The 12,781-nt window shown below is 48.1% G+C and overlaps 1 protein-coding gene across 11 annotated transcripts in view; it reads right to left on the bottom strand.

Annotated features, from left to right (window-relative positions):
* The window catches only part of DGKZ (diacylglycerol kinase zeta), a 97,896-nt gene that overhangs the window by 43,418 nt on the left and 41,697 nt on the right, over nt 1-12,781 (bottom strand). The gene's annotated exons all lie outside the window — the stretch shown is intronic.

Here is a 12,781-nt window from a genome sequence, read left to right as displayed (position 1 = left end):
TGGGCACATTTTTAAATGGAAGCGATGTTATTTGACCAGATCCACACTCCCATTCTCCAGCGAGCAATTCTCCTCTGCCTCTCCAAGATTTGGTTTCCAGCCACGTGTCCTCAGCCTCCATCCATTTCTTCTAGCCTTAATCTCAGCTATTAGGGTCAGCTCTTTGAGTCCTTCTTCTCTATTCCACTGTCTTGAAGTTTCTTGGCTAGGCTGCAGCTAATGAAATTATTTTGTATGACATGCATTCTCCTAGATTTGGGTTTTCCAACCCTTCCCTTACCCTCCACTTCTAAGTTTAACACCCTGTTTCCTATATATTCTTCCGATCTTTTTTTCACATGCCCAAACCATCAAAGCCTCAGCTCCCTCAGCTTCTCTCTAAGGGTTTGGCTACACTTGCAGCTGTACACCGCTGGAAGTTAAACCTGTCTTTGTACAGCTGAGTAGGGAAAGCGTTGCAGTCTGTCCACACTGACAGCTACCAGCGCACTGTTGTGGCCACATTTGCAGCACCTGCAGTGGCATTGGGAGCGGTGCATTATGGACAGCTATCCCAGCATTCAAGTGGCTGCAACGTGCTTTTCAAAAGGGGTGGGGTGGGGTGGAGCGTGACAGGGAGCGTGGGGGGGAGAGTAGATTTTTGGAGCCGACACTGTGTCAGCAGCTGCCTTGCAAGTTCTGACCCCTTCCCCCACCCCTCTCACTCACTGAAAGCAAACAGACCAGATAAGCAGCTGCTCCCCGCAACAGACCGCCCACTCCCTCCCTCACGCTGCTTCTCTCCTCAAGCCCCCTCCCCCCCCAAGCAAACACTAGCTGTGGGCGTTTCAAAGGGAGCCCCCCACCTCTGCTCATTCACAGCAAACAGGAGCTGCGTTTGTTTTTTTGATAAGCAGCTCTGGGAACCCGGAGTTCACAACAAAGCAAAGAGCAGAACCTTCACTTAAAAGGATTATGAGAAGCTTTGAGAGGTCAGTCACAACTACTAAAATTATTCCCTGTTTACATTGGCACCCCAGCAGCAGCGCTACACTCTTTATTCCTCTCGGGGAGGTGGAGTACAAGCAGTGCTGTAGCCACGGAGATACAGCGCTGTATGTGCCTTGCCAGTGTGGATGGGGAGTGAGTTATAGCGCTATAAAGCCATCACCAGTGCTGTAACTCTCAAGTGTAGCCAAGGCCTAAGTGGTACCACTTTCACACTTCCCTTCATCTGTTCATTACAAACATGGTCCACCCTTATAACTCCAAGCATCCACCTTAACATTTTAATTTCCACTGTATTCAATATCTGCCCCTTTCTCTTCCTCAGCTCCATATAAAAAGTGAAGGCCTAATTACTGTCTTGTAGATCTTACTTTTCAATTTTATAGGCACTCTCCTATCACAAACCACTCTGCTCGCGTCTCTCCAGTTAGTCTATACCTGTCCTGTTCTGCTTATAAATTCGTCGTTGAGTTCACTATTATCCTGCACTATCTAACCTAGGCACTTGAATGTCTGTGCCTTTGATAGTGGTTGGCCCCAAAGACTTACAGTCTCACTGTCTTCCTTTAGTGTATAATCAAATCTATAGAGACACACTCGGTTTTATTTCTGCTGATTTTCATGCCATTTCTTTCAAGTACGCATCTCCATCTTCTTCCACTTACAAGCACATTGTCTGCAAAAACATGCACCTGGATATCTTCTGTAAGCGCATCAAGCACCAAGGCAAACAAAAAGGGGTTCAGTGATGAGCCTGGACATTTCAACTCTTACTAGAAACTGTTCATTTTCTCCACATGGCCTTTTAACTGTGGTAACAGCACCCGCATAAATGCCCTGGACAAGTCAGGTATCTGCTTCATTCTCATACACCATCAGCCAACCTCACTTGAAACACGGTCATAAGCCTTCTTAAGTTCCACGAATACCACGTGCAACGTTTTCCCTCTTTTTTCTATATTTTTCCACAGCAATCTTTATGCAAAGATAGCATCCACGGCTGACTTGCCTGTCACAGATCCAAACTGATTGTCACTGAACTTTACTTTTCTTTGTAGTCTCTTCTTAATAACTTTCTCACAGATCTTCACTGTGTGACTCATAAGTTTAATGCTGCCATAGTTACCACAGACTAGGTAAGTAAGAGATAGTGAGCATATGATTAACTCCTCCTTCCCCCTCTGCCTGGCATGTGGTACATAAAAATCCTAGAACTGTAATTTTAAGCTAAGTATCATTACATTACAGTAGCATAGTGCGGGAAGGCAGGAGGCATGATTGTGCACTGCAGAGGTCTTTGAAGTTTAGCAGGGGTGTCTTGTGGGCTACAGTCCTGCTAAATCGGAAGTGAATACGAAGGGCCTTGTCTACACGACAGATTTTCTGCTATTCTCCTACCATTGCACTGTCATGCAGCTCCACCACAGTGAACGACAGTGGCAAGGCTAGCACAAGCTGGCCAACAGAACTTTAACCATCATATAATCTAGAGCAGCCTTACAGAGTTGCTAGCACACTGGTGCGTGGTCACACTCAGGGTCATGCTGGTGGTATGCTAAATGCCTAAATGCTGCTATTGTGGTAGGTGGGAATGACTTGTCTTAACACTATTTCCTTCCTTTTTCAGGTTGACATTTTTCAGAGCAAATACACTTGAGCAATCTGAACTCTGAGCTAAAACGTTTTGTACGGTACTTTGCTATGGCTCATTCTATCTGGAGGGTCCCAAAGTGCTACATCCAGTACACACAAGAATCGTGTTACTTACTGTCGGTGTGGGACACACATGGCAGCTATTTAACAGCTGCACAGCAATGCTACACAACATCTTAGATCTAAGATGGAAGAAGAAGCCCGTGTCCAGTGGAAATTGCAGGGAATTTTAGAGCAGGTTGGCAGAACAAAATAAATCTTCCAAACCACACCATGGGATCTTTTAGGGCCTGCTTGGGTTTATCTACACAGCATTTTTAGGAGCGTGCGGGAGTGAGTCCCTCCAGCCTGGGTTGACAGACTCTGGGTAGTAAGGCTTGTGCTCTAAAACTAGCTATGTAGTCAGTGCTTTGGAGTCACAGCTCAGGATGGAGCTCAGGCTCTGAAGCCCACCCCATCACTAGGCTCTGGAACCTGAGCTCCAGCCAAAATGGCTATTTCAAAGCACCAGCTGCTCATCTAGTTTTAGACTCCTAGTGCGAGCTCTGCTAGCCAGAATCTGTGAGCCTGGGCTGGGAGGCTTCTCAAAAATATGTAGACATATCCCTGAGGGCCAGGACTAATGTGCTTTGGCAGTGCTGTAGGTGGGGAGGACTAGCAAGGGGGTGCCGCAGCCCAGGTTTGAGGGGCAGAGCTGTGTGCAGAGCCCAGAACTGAGGGACGACTGCATGTTGAGAGCAAGGGGCATTAACAGAGCTGTGAGAAATTCCACAGCAGCCATGGGTCTGAGCCTTTCAGATTTCTATGATCTTGCTGTGGTTTGGAAGCTGTTTAAAATATTCTTTGACAGTAAGATGGGAAGGAACGTTTAGTGCTTGTGATTATTCCAGAGTGAACTCAGGATACTTTGGACAAAAGGGCCTTGCAGAGGCAATCTGGCATTCACCAGGGTGGAAGAAGAGAAATAATGTTGCATACTCCAGGGCCCTGCATTATTATAATCCCTCTGTACTCACAATGTGGTGGCTTTGATCTGCTAATGATCTGCCATCAGAGTCATGATGAGCTTTCCTAATGGAGACCATATCACTCTGAAAAAAGGCAGATGGGGCCCCAGCATAATAAACAGGCTGGCAAAGTCACGCAGGGAGGGTCCTCTGGCTCTTATAGCTGGAAGAGATCACGAATAAAGTAACCTTGGAAAGAGCCTTTTCCCCCAGGCAATGCATCTCCACGGTCCCATCCTCCGGAGTTTCCTGCCCAGGTTTAGTTTGCACAAAGAGAGGCAGCTGCAGATTCAGAGCCCCCCTACACGGAGCCCTGGGAAGCAGAGACAGCACTGTAGACCAGGAGAGCCAGTAGAGGGGCACACAAAGCTGCCTAGGCACTAGGAGGAAGATAATAAGGAAAAACATCAGGAATCCTAACCATTAAACTTGGCTGCTGACCCTACTGCAGAGTTACAATTGGGGATACTCTGACGACAACACAGACGGAGAGAGTCCAGTGGCAAGGTTGTCAGTTGCTGATCTACAACTTCTCTGTGACCAAAGCAAATGGCAGCAGATGGGCCACAGGTTCCTCACCCAACATCATCTTCTAGGCAAATGCTGCCAGTGGCCATACAACACAAGGTGTTTAAAGCTTTTCCAAAGTCTCTGCTTCAGCCACCTTTGATCACCACAGGCCTGTGGATATCAGCAACAAATGGCTTACCAAGGCCCAGTGCAATTTTTGAAAGCGTGATTGGTCTTTTAAACAGAACTAGACACATCTGTCAGCAAACTGGCTGAGTTGGACTTGACATGTCCAACCAGTATAAATGACACTTACCAAATTTTCTGCAAAATAATTTGGGTAGCTGCTAATAAATTGATCCCTAGAGGCTACTGCCAACAGTATATCCCTAGGTAGTGGTCAGAGGCAATTAAGTTGTACCAGGAATTCTAATCAGCTGGTGACTAACAGGAACTCATTCAACTGCTGGATCAAACCAAGTGTGATCGATGGAGAGACAGCGGAGTCAATTAAGATTGACTGTTCTCACTCTAGCCGGCTAGCCTGGCAAACTATCAAAAGACTTTCCGGAGATTATTCTGTCCTTTGCAAAAAGGCGTTTCCAGTCACCACAAATGCATCCCAGCTAGTGGACATACACAGAACTTGGGTAAGTCTTCAGCCATGCATTCAAAATTGAGCTTTCAGAGAAGTAGCAGGCTCCTAGTGTGGATTCAAACCTGATGGCTCCTTTTTCAGACCAAGAACTGGACCAGGCCATAAAGCTTATAAAAGCCAAAAAGACTCCAGGTCTGGATTATATCTATAGAGTTCCTGCTTCACCTAGGCCCAAAAGCTGACTGCTTTGGCTCCTCAACCGATGTTTCCAAGATAACTGCATCCCAAAAATCTCATGCAGGGCAAAGGTTGTAGCTATTTCAAAACCAGGAAAACCACTGGAAGATGAGCTACCAACCCATCTCTTGCCTCTGTGTCACATACTCTTTCAATAAGCTTGTGACTCTGATGGGCACCAATAAGGTTATTGAACTACAACTGCCCTTTGTTGAAGCTGGCTTCAGACAAGGACAGTGTACACATGAGCAAAATACCGACAATGCCTTCAAAAAGGGTATGAACAGAGATGGAAACGGCCTGGGAAATCAGCCACTCCATCTCCTGGAGCCCAGGCATGATGGGTCCCTCCTGCACATTTTCCAGGGCTTCTCCATCCAGAAGTGCTTCCTGAGATTCAGTCTAAGTTCCCCTGTCTCCCCAATCATCCCTAGTTACATCCCTGCACATCACATTGAACAATCCCTTTACATCTTTCTCTGACTGCAGACTGCTACTTTGCTCACCCGTTAGCTGTTGCTCTAGCACTACTTGAGTTTCATGTTATTCTTTGAGCTCCTCCACTTTCTTGATCTATTCCTGGTACTGAGCTGCCCAGAACTGAATGAAATCCCAAAGTGGCATTCTACCTTATACACCCTGCCAGTCCTGGCACTCCATCTCCCACCACCAAATCTGCTAGGAGGGCGGCGCTCCAGAGGCTCAGGCCAGCAGCAATCAAGACATGCTCTTGCCCTGGGGTAGTGGGTGGGTTCCTGTGGCCTCCTCCCTGCACTGTTAGTGATTGGCAAGAATTTGTTTCAAAAGAGAGGGGAGGGGCAGGCAGGCAGGCAGGCTACAGGAACTTCCTCACCTCTGACTACCAAAAGCCAAGAGCATGGCGTGGATGTTTTGAGCGCCTGCGGCAATGTCCTCTTAGCAGACTGCTGATTTGTTAATGGGGTGCCAAGGCTGGCAGGGTGTGTAAAAGGCCCTTTCTGGTTTGCTAGATGGGGTTTTTCCTCTGTCGAGGGCTGCACTCTCCTCAGCTCAGGAAAACACAAAGTACAAGTGCTATTAATAGCCCTCACCGCATGACACAGAGACCTTCTGGGATCTGCTGTGTCCTTGCCATCAGGATGCTGAGGGGACCAGGGGCACAGGCCTAGGAGTTTGTCCAGGGAGTGCATTATGACTCCCGCTCAGTTCACATACCATAGCTTTCCTTCAGCTTCAGTTTCCATAGAAATCTCCTACTCCCCCACCCTCTTAATTTTCCCATGTACGATGCTTCCTCAATTCCCCTTTGCCAAGATCCCTACTCGTCCCCCTTCCTAGCTCAGGGCCATTGCTGCTCCCTCCTCCATGACTTCCCCAGCCCACACTCAATGTTGCACAATTGGCCAGGCGCACTGGGGGAGATTTCCTTTCAAGTACCAGGCACTGGCCATCGCCAGAGACTGGACACCCAATTAGATGAGCCAACAGTCTGACGTGGTGCAGGAAAGCAGATGTGCCTGAGACCCCGTGGTCTTACAGGTGGGAGGGTGTGCTGCTTTCAAGGAGACACCAAGCATTCTGTGGTTTATTGCTAGGGAAAATCGCTGGTAAAAATAATCTGCCACACACACAGCATCCAGATAAACAGAGTCTGAAAATAATCTGAGCATCAACTGACATTTCTATACACTGTTCTTGCCACCCCAGGGAATGCAAGCACTCTATACTGAGGGTACAGGAGTCACCTCACACAGCACTGACACACCTCTGGGGTAGGATGTAGCAGCAGTTTAATCACACAGAGCAACACTCCACAAGGTTTTATGACAGCAGATGAAAATCTCTGGGCTACAGGATTCTTCGACAGTTTTCACAGTGGGGATGAAAATTTAGCAGAAAGCTTGCCTCATGTACACCAGCTCTCCCATCTGCTGTCACCCAGCCCCTGCTACCACTCCCATTCGCTATCACAGACTGTGCATGAATAACACAACACACACAGCCCCTGCTCACAAGAGCAAGAAAACAGGCTTGATACCGGGAGGTGCACAGCCCCCCTTGAAGCTCCTACTGCTCAACACCTTGATATGAGCCCTCAGCACTTTGCAGGATCAGGCCCTTAGTGAGACACAACTGTCCCTCCTTATCTGTCACTTGACCCAAGGGGAAGGGCTCCTAGGACATGGAGGGCTCTGGAATACATTGGAACTGACAGCACAGAGGTCTCAGCCCCTTCTGGGCTCCCCACCTCTACAACTGAGACGTTGAATTACTGTACAGGGAGCAGCTGCTGAGGGGGATGGGCTCCTGGCTGTGTTTTGTTTTCTATTTTAAGCTTCATTCAGTTGATGAACTGCAACAAGTGCCAATGTCTGTGTGAGGAACGGGTGCAGCTGCTTACCTTCAGGCTCAGTGGCTAGTGACAGAGTGCCATGAACACATGATCTTTTGCTACCCCTCAGGCTGGCTGTGGCCCGGGCAATCTCAGCTGTATGATCCCCCTATTTCCTGTGAGAAGAAAGGGGCAAGGAAGACCTACTAGACAATCCTCAGTTCCAGTCAGTTTGATCCAGGGGAGTCTGAAACCACATAAAGGGATGGGGCCCCCAGCATGCAGGTGAGATGTCTAGGAACAGACTGGCTGTTAACAGTGCAGTAAACAGCAAATGACTTCCCCACGGCCTTGAGATCTCTGCCTGTGCAGCTCGAAGTGCCCAGTGAAGGCCTCTCTGTAGGTGGCACCTCAGACACACCCAGCTGTAACCACTGAGAGACCAACTCCACCACACACCAACATGACATGTCAGACACCTTCTTCAGGAGGTCCTCCCTGCTACCCTAGACAAATGGCTCTCAACCTTTCCAGACTACTGTACCCCTTGCAGGAATCTGATTTGTCTTACGTACCCCCAAGTTTTGCCTCACTTAAAAACTACTTGCTTACAAAAATCAGACAAATACAAGAGTCTCACAGCCACAAGTACTGAAAAATTACTTACTTTCTCATTTTCACTATATAATTGTAAATTAAATCAATTGGGATATAAATATTGTACTTACACGTCAGTGTATAGTATCTAAAGCAGAAAAAACAAGTCATTGTCAGTATGACATTTTAGTTTGTACTGACTTCGCTAGTGCTTGTTGCCAGTTGTAAAACTCGGCAAATATCTAGATGAGTTGATGCATCCCCTGGAAGACCTCTGTGTACCCCCAGGGGTACACATACCCCTGGTTGAGAACCACTGCTCTAGACAACATTTCACTGGACACAGGAACCATCCTCTCGTCATGTGGAGCCAATAGTCCATGACTGCAGACGCTGCTCGTCCGCTAAATGCGGAGCACTAGGCCCAAAATACTCTATTTATTTCTGAAAGAAAAACACACATGCTCCAGGGTCGAAAGCCACATGCTCAGTGGGGCGGGTTCTTCACCATCATTATATTGCCCTCAATAGTCAGGGACTGCCTTTCTGTCTGGCTCTTCCTCCCCATTCCTGTCTGCCACTCCTCCTCCTCCTCCTTATTCTTTTCCATCTCTCTCTTTCTTCACTTCCCGAGATGCTAGTGACCTGGTTACATTTCCCTCCCCTTCTAGTTCCTGTCTGCTTTCTCCAGCCTGCTCCACCCAGGAAGGAAAAAGCACATTGACAATGACGTGCTTCTGAGACAGGCAATCTTGTCACTCTCACTTTAGTGCCTGGCTCCCACCAAGAATGGAACAGACGGGAGAGCAGTGACATGCAGTGTCAGTGCAGATGCTGCTAACTCACATGCTTTACTCCATAGGGCAGGAATTTCATGGCACAGCCAGAGGACATCCCAGCCAACAGCAGCCCAATTCAGTGAAAGGTCTATACTACAGAATTACTTCGGATTCTGAAGCCCAGAGTAGCTTACACAGGGGTAAAGAACCAGAAACAAGACAACTTTGCTGACAGTTCTACTATACCAGTTCATCATGCGCCTTTGTATTTTTTGTGCCAGAGGGCAGCATGCAGACTCCCAGGAAAAAAGCAGCAAACAGCCAAGTAAGGCTTCCACCATCAAATGCGAGTGGGAGAGAAAGGAATGGTCATTACACAATTTCCCTCCAGACCTGCCTAAGGGCAGGTCAGGTGGCTACCGCCTTTCCCAGCAAACATGGAACTAAGCCCCCTTCCATCTGACAAATTCCTGGTCATTCCATTCTTGCTTAAATATAATAATGCTGCCTGAAGTCATCACACTGAATAATCCCTCCTCAAGGCCTTCTCAAAAGAGCCTCTCTCAATATAACCTCAGATCCCCCAGCTTCGGCCTGCCAAGCACCCTCACACCTTCAAGCTTCATGTTATAATTAAGGTTACAATTTAATCACAGGTATTTTTAGTAAAAGTCATGGACAGGTCACAGGCAAGAAACAAATAAAAACACAGTCTGTGACCTGTCCATGAATTATACCATAAATACCCCGATTGAATCTTAGGGGGAGGAGGGGTGCTGCGGGCAGGGGAAAAACCCGCAGCACCAGTTGCTGGAGGGGGAAGCCCCAGGGGACCCGCTGCTTGGGGGGGGGGGGAAGCCTAGGGGGGACAACTGCGGAAAAAACACATTAGTTGGCTGGCCCTGTTGTAACCAAGGGCAGCCACCCTAGGGTTAACATGACCAGCTAACAAACACCCTTTTCCTAATCAAGACAAAGCTTGGAGAGAAGCTGAGCAAACACCACTCATCCCCAAACAACCACCACCCGCTCTCTTCAGACACCCACCACGGTACCACCCAGACCTGCAGGCTCCCTCCTGCTCTCATGCAGTAAGGATCTGACTCACAGGAGTGCTGGTAAGACCTGCCCTTTAACTCCCCCAACCCCTGCTACCAACCCCCATAACCCTACACTCCCTCAAAGCTCTCTAGCCATATCTTCACTGGTAAAAGAGATGCATTTTACATCGAGACAGCTTTTTCGATGTCAAATCCCAGCGCAAACAAGACATGGGTAGCTTTCACCTGGATATAGCCAGTGAAGTAAACTTCAGGTGTGCGTGGGGTGGTATTGGGTTTACCTCCGCGATCTACATCCAAATAAAACGACCCGTGACTTGTCCTCGCTGCGATTTTACACTGAGATGCCTGACTCCATGTAAAACACACACATTTTTCTTTAAACCAGTGAACACAAAGTCACTCACATTTTTCTGGTGAGTATAAGACAAAAAAAACCAAAAAGTGGAGACCCCAAACTGATGTGGGGAGCTGAAGGCGACAGCGAGACGACAGCAGTTGGAGCAATAAACAGCAGTCACAGCACACTGACAGCCTAGCCATCACTGAGTGTTTTGTAGGGTCATGGCAGACGTTAGTTTTAAGGAGGGGAATACAGGAGCTTTGAGGTTCTTTACAGGGAGAAAGTGCAATAGGGACGGGTTACTGCTGATTTTATGATTTCTCCCCACTACCCTGCACAGGAACTGAACTCTTTCAGGGTTCTGTCTGTAGGACAGTGGGAGAGGGAGAGTCAGAAACCAGCTGGGAATTTTACGGATCACTTCTTGCCCTGTCATTCTGCACAGCAGTGTCCCTGAGACTCCACAGGTCGTCTTCCCCACTGCACTCCCAAACCATACCCAGCCATCCTGACCAACTTCAGAGGGAGGGATAGCTCAGTGATTTAAGCATTGGCCTGCTAAACCCAGGGTTGTCAGTTCAATCCTTGAGGGGGCCACTTAGGGATCTGGGGCAAATTCAGTACTTTGTTCTGCTAGTGAAGGCAGTGGGCTGGACTCAATGACCTTTCGGAGTCCCTTCCAGTTCTATGACATAGGTATATCTCCATATATTAATGAATATTAATTCAGCACATGCTCCTATAAAGAGTTACCAAATAAAATGTCCTAGCTCTCCTCTTCTTAAGTGGCACACGTGCAATGCAAGCCTCAGACTGGCACCACAGAGCAGAGCATTTCACAGTTCCCATAGCTATACACCAACCCCAAATGAGGCAGTACAGGCTGCCTCAGCCTCTCAGTGCAGTCCTTTCCTCATCAGCTACACTCTTTTCACTGCTCTGCCTGCAGCCCAAAGTCAGTTCTCAGCCTGCTTAACGGGATCCCATGAAACTGACTCAGGCCTTACATTTAAGTTTTGTATTAAGGGTTTGCCAACCCTAAGACCAATGGAAAAGTTCCTGTACAATACTGGAGACACGTGTGTGTGTGTGTGTGCATGTGTGTGTACACACACACACACACACACACACACACACACCCTCCATTTTTTTTTTATAAAGGCCAAAGATAAAAATGTTTTGTACGGATCTAAACAATTCTCTGTTGTGTTTGCAACACCAACATTGCAGCCTTGAGCTAGTGCGGGAGATCCAGAAAGCAAAAACGACTGATCCAGTTCCACTGTCCAAGCAGAATGAAGTGCAAAAACTGAGCAGGTAGCATGAGTGGGGGGAGAGAAGACCATCAGGTTTCTATTTTAATCATCTTAGGGCAGTGGTTTTCAGTCTGTGGTCCGTGAACCTCTGGGGGTCCACAGACTATGTCTAAGATTTCTAAAGGAGTCTGCATCTGAAATTTTTTAGGGGTCCACAAATGAAAAAAGGTTGAAAACCACTGTCTCAGGGGTTACTAGAGACTCAGGGAGGGAAGGACATTAGTGTTTCTTATCTATCCAAGTGCCCTCTGCAGATTTCCATGCATAAGAGCAAAGTAAAGCATGTTGGGAGTTAGACAGTCTCCCCCGGCAGCTTGGGTGCACTGCGAGGCCCAAGATGGATGGCGTAAGGAAACTAAACTGGTCTTGAGCTGATGTTCTGTCACAGACTCCAGTGTCCTCCCATCTTACAATATATACAGCTCTGGGGCTCACACGCTGGGATTTCAACAGACTCAAACCGAGTGACACACTGTTCACAAAAAGTTTGTCCAACAGCCCAGCCATCTGATTCACAGCTCCCTGCCTGGGTTCCAGTGTTTTCCCCCAGCCGCACAGAGCAAGAGGGAGAAATTCCTGGCAGTGGTCCATCTGAAGGGCTGTTTGTACTGCTATGACAGCTACCTAGTATGGACGCAATGAAACCAAGATAAAGGACTCAGAGCAGCATAGCTTTGCCCATACCATTATAGCTGGACAAGGCTGTGGGTAAACAAGTGTAAGTGCTTCCCACTGGGGAAGCTGGAAAGACTAGCTGAAAGCATGCAGGAAAGGCAGCCGAGCACTAGTTGCTCAGCTGCAGGCTCATGGGCAGCTGAAAACAGAGACACTCACACAAAAGCCATGGGCCTCCCTGTGACATGCCATGGGGACAGCCCATGCTACAGTCAGAAAGAAGGGAGCTTCCGAGAGCCCAGCAAACTAATAGAGGATGAATTCCCGGTGAGATTATCAGTTTTTCAGAGCAGATCTGCGTCAGGGACTTTTCCTGCAAACAAGAGTCCCTGGCTGCACAGAATGACTGTGTTATTTCCTGAGCTCTATTAGCATGCTGGGTGTGCTGATGACACGCAGGCAATAGCAAACCGACAGGCAGGTCATGCAGCTGGAGACTTGTGTCTCCTACGACATCCCTCTCTTCCTCCCTGAAGTCAATTCACGCTTGTGCGCAGCAGGGTGGCAATATGACTAAAGTTGCATGCACCGGGGACTTTGGCTCGAAGACCCTCCATGTCAATGTTCCGGAAACTGGTAGCTCAACAGGGCAGCTCTGACCTGCTCCATGGCCCTGAGAAACAGCTCAGCAAGGAGCAGGCTGGAGGGCTCAGAGTTCACCGTGGGATTGGTTCTCTCCCCCTGCCCAGGGCCTGTCCTCCCTGTCT

The sequence above is a fragment of the Chelonoidis abingdonii genome, chromosome 4, assembly GCF_003597395.2.
Source record: "Chelonoidis abingdonii isolate Lonesome George chromosome 4, CheloAbing_2.0, whole genome shotgun sequence".
In the NCBI taxonomy this organism is placed as follows: Eukaryota; Metazoa; Chordata; order Testudines; family Testudinidae; genus Chelonoidis; species Chelonoidis abingdonii.
The sequence above is the reverse complement of the archived record's forward strand: the minus strand, read 5'-3'. Positions and strand labels throughout refer to the sequence as shown.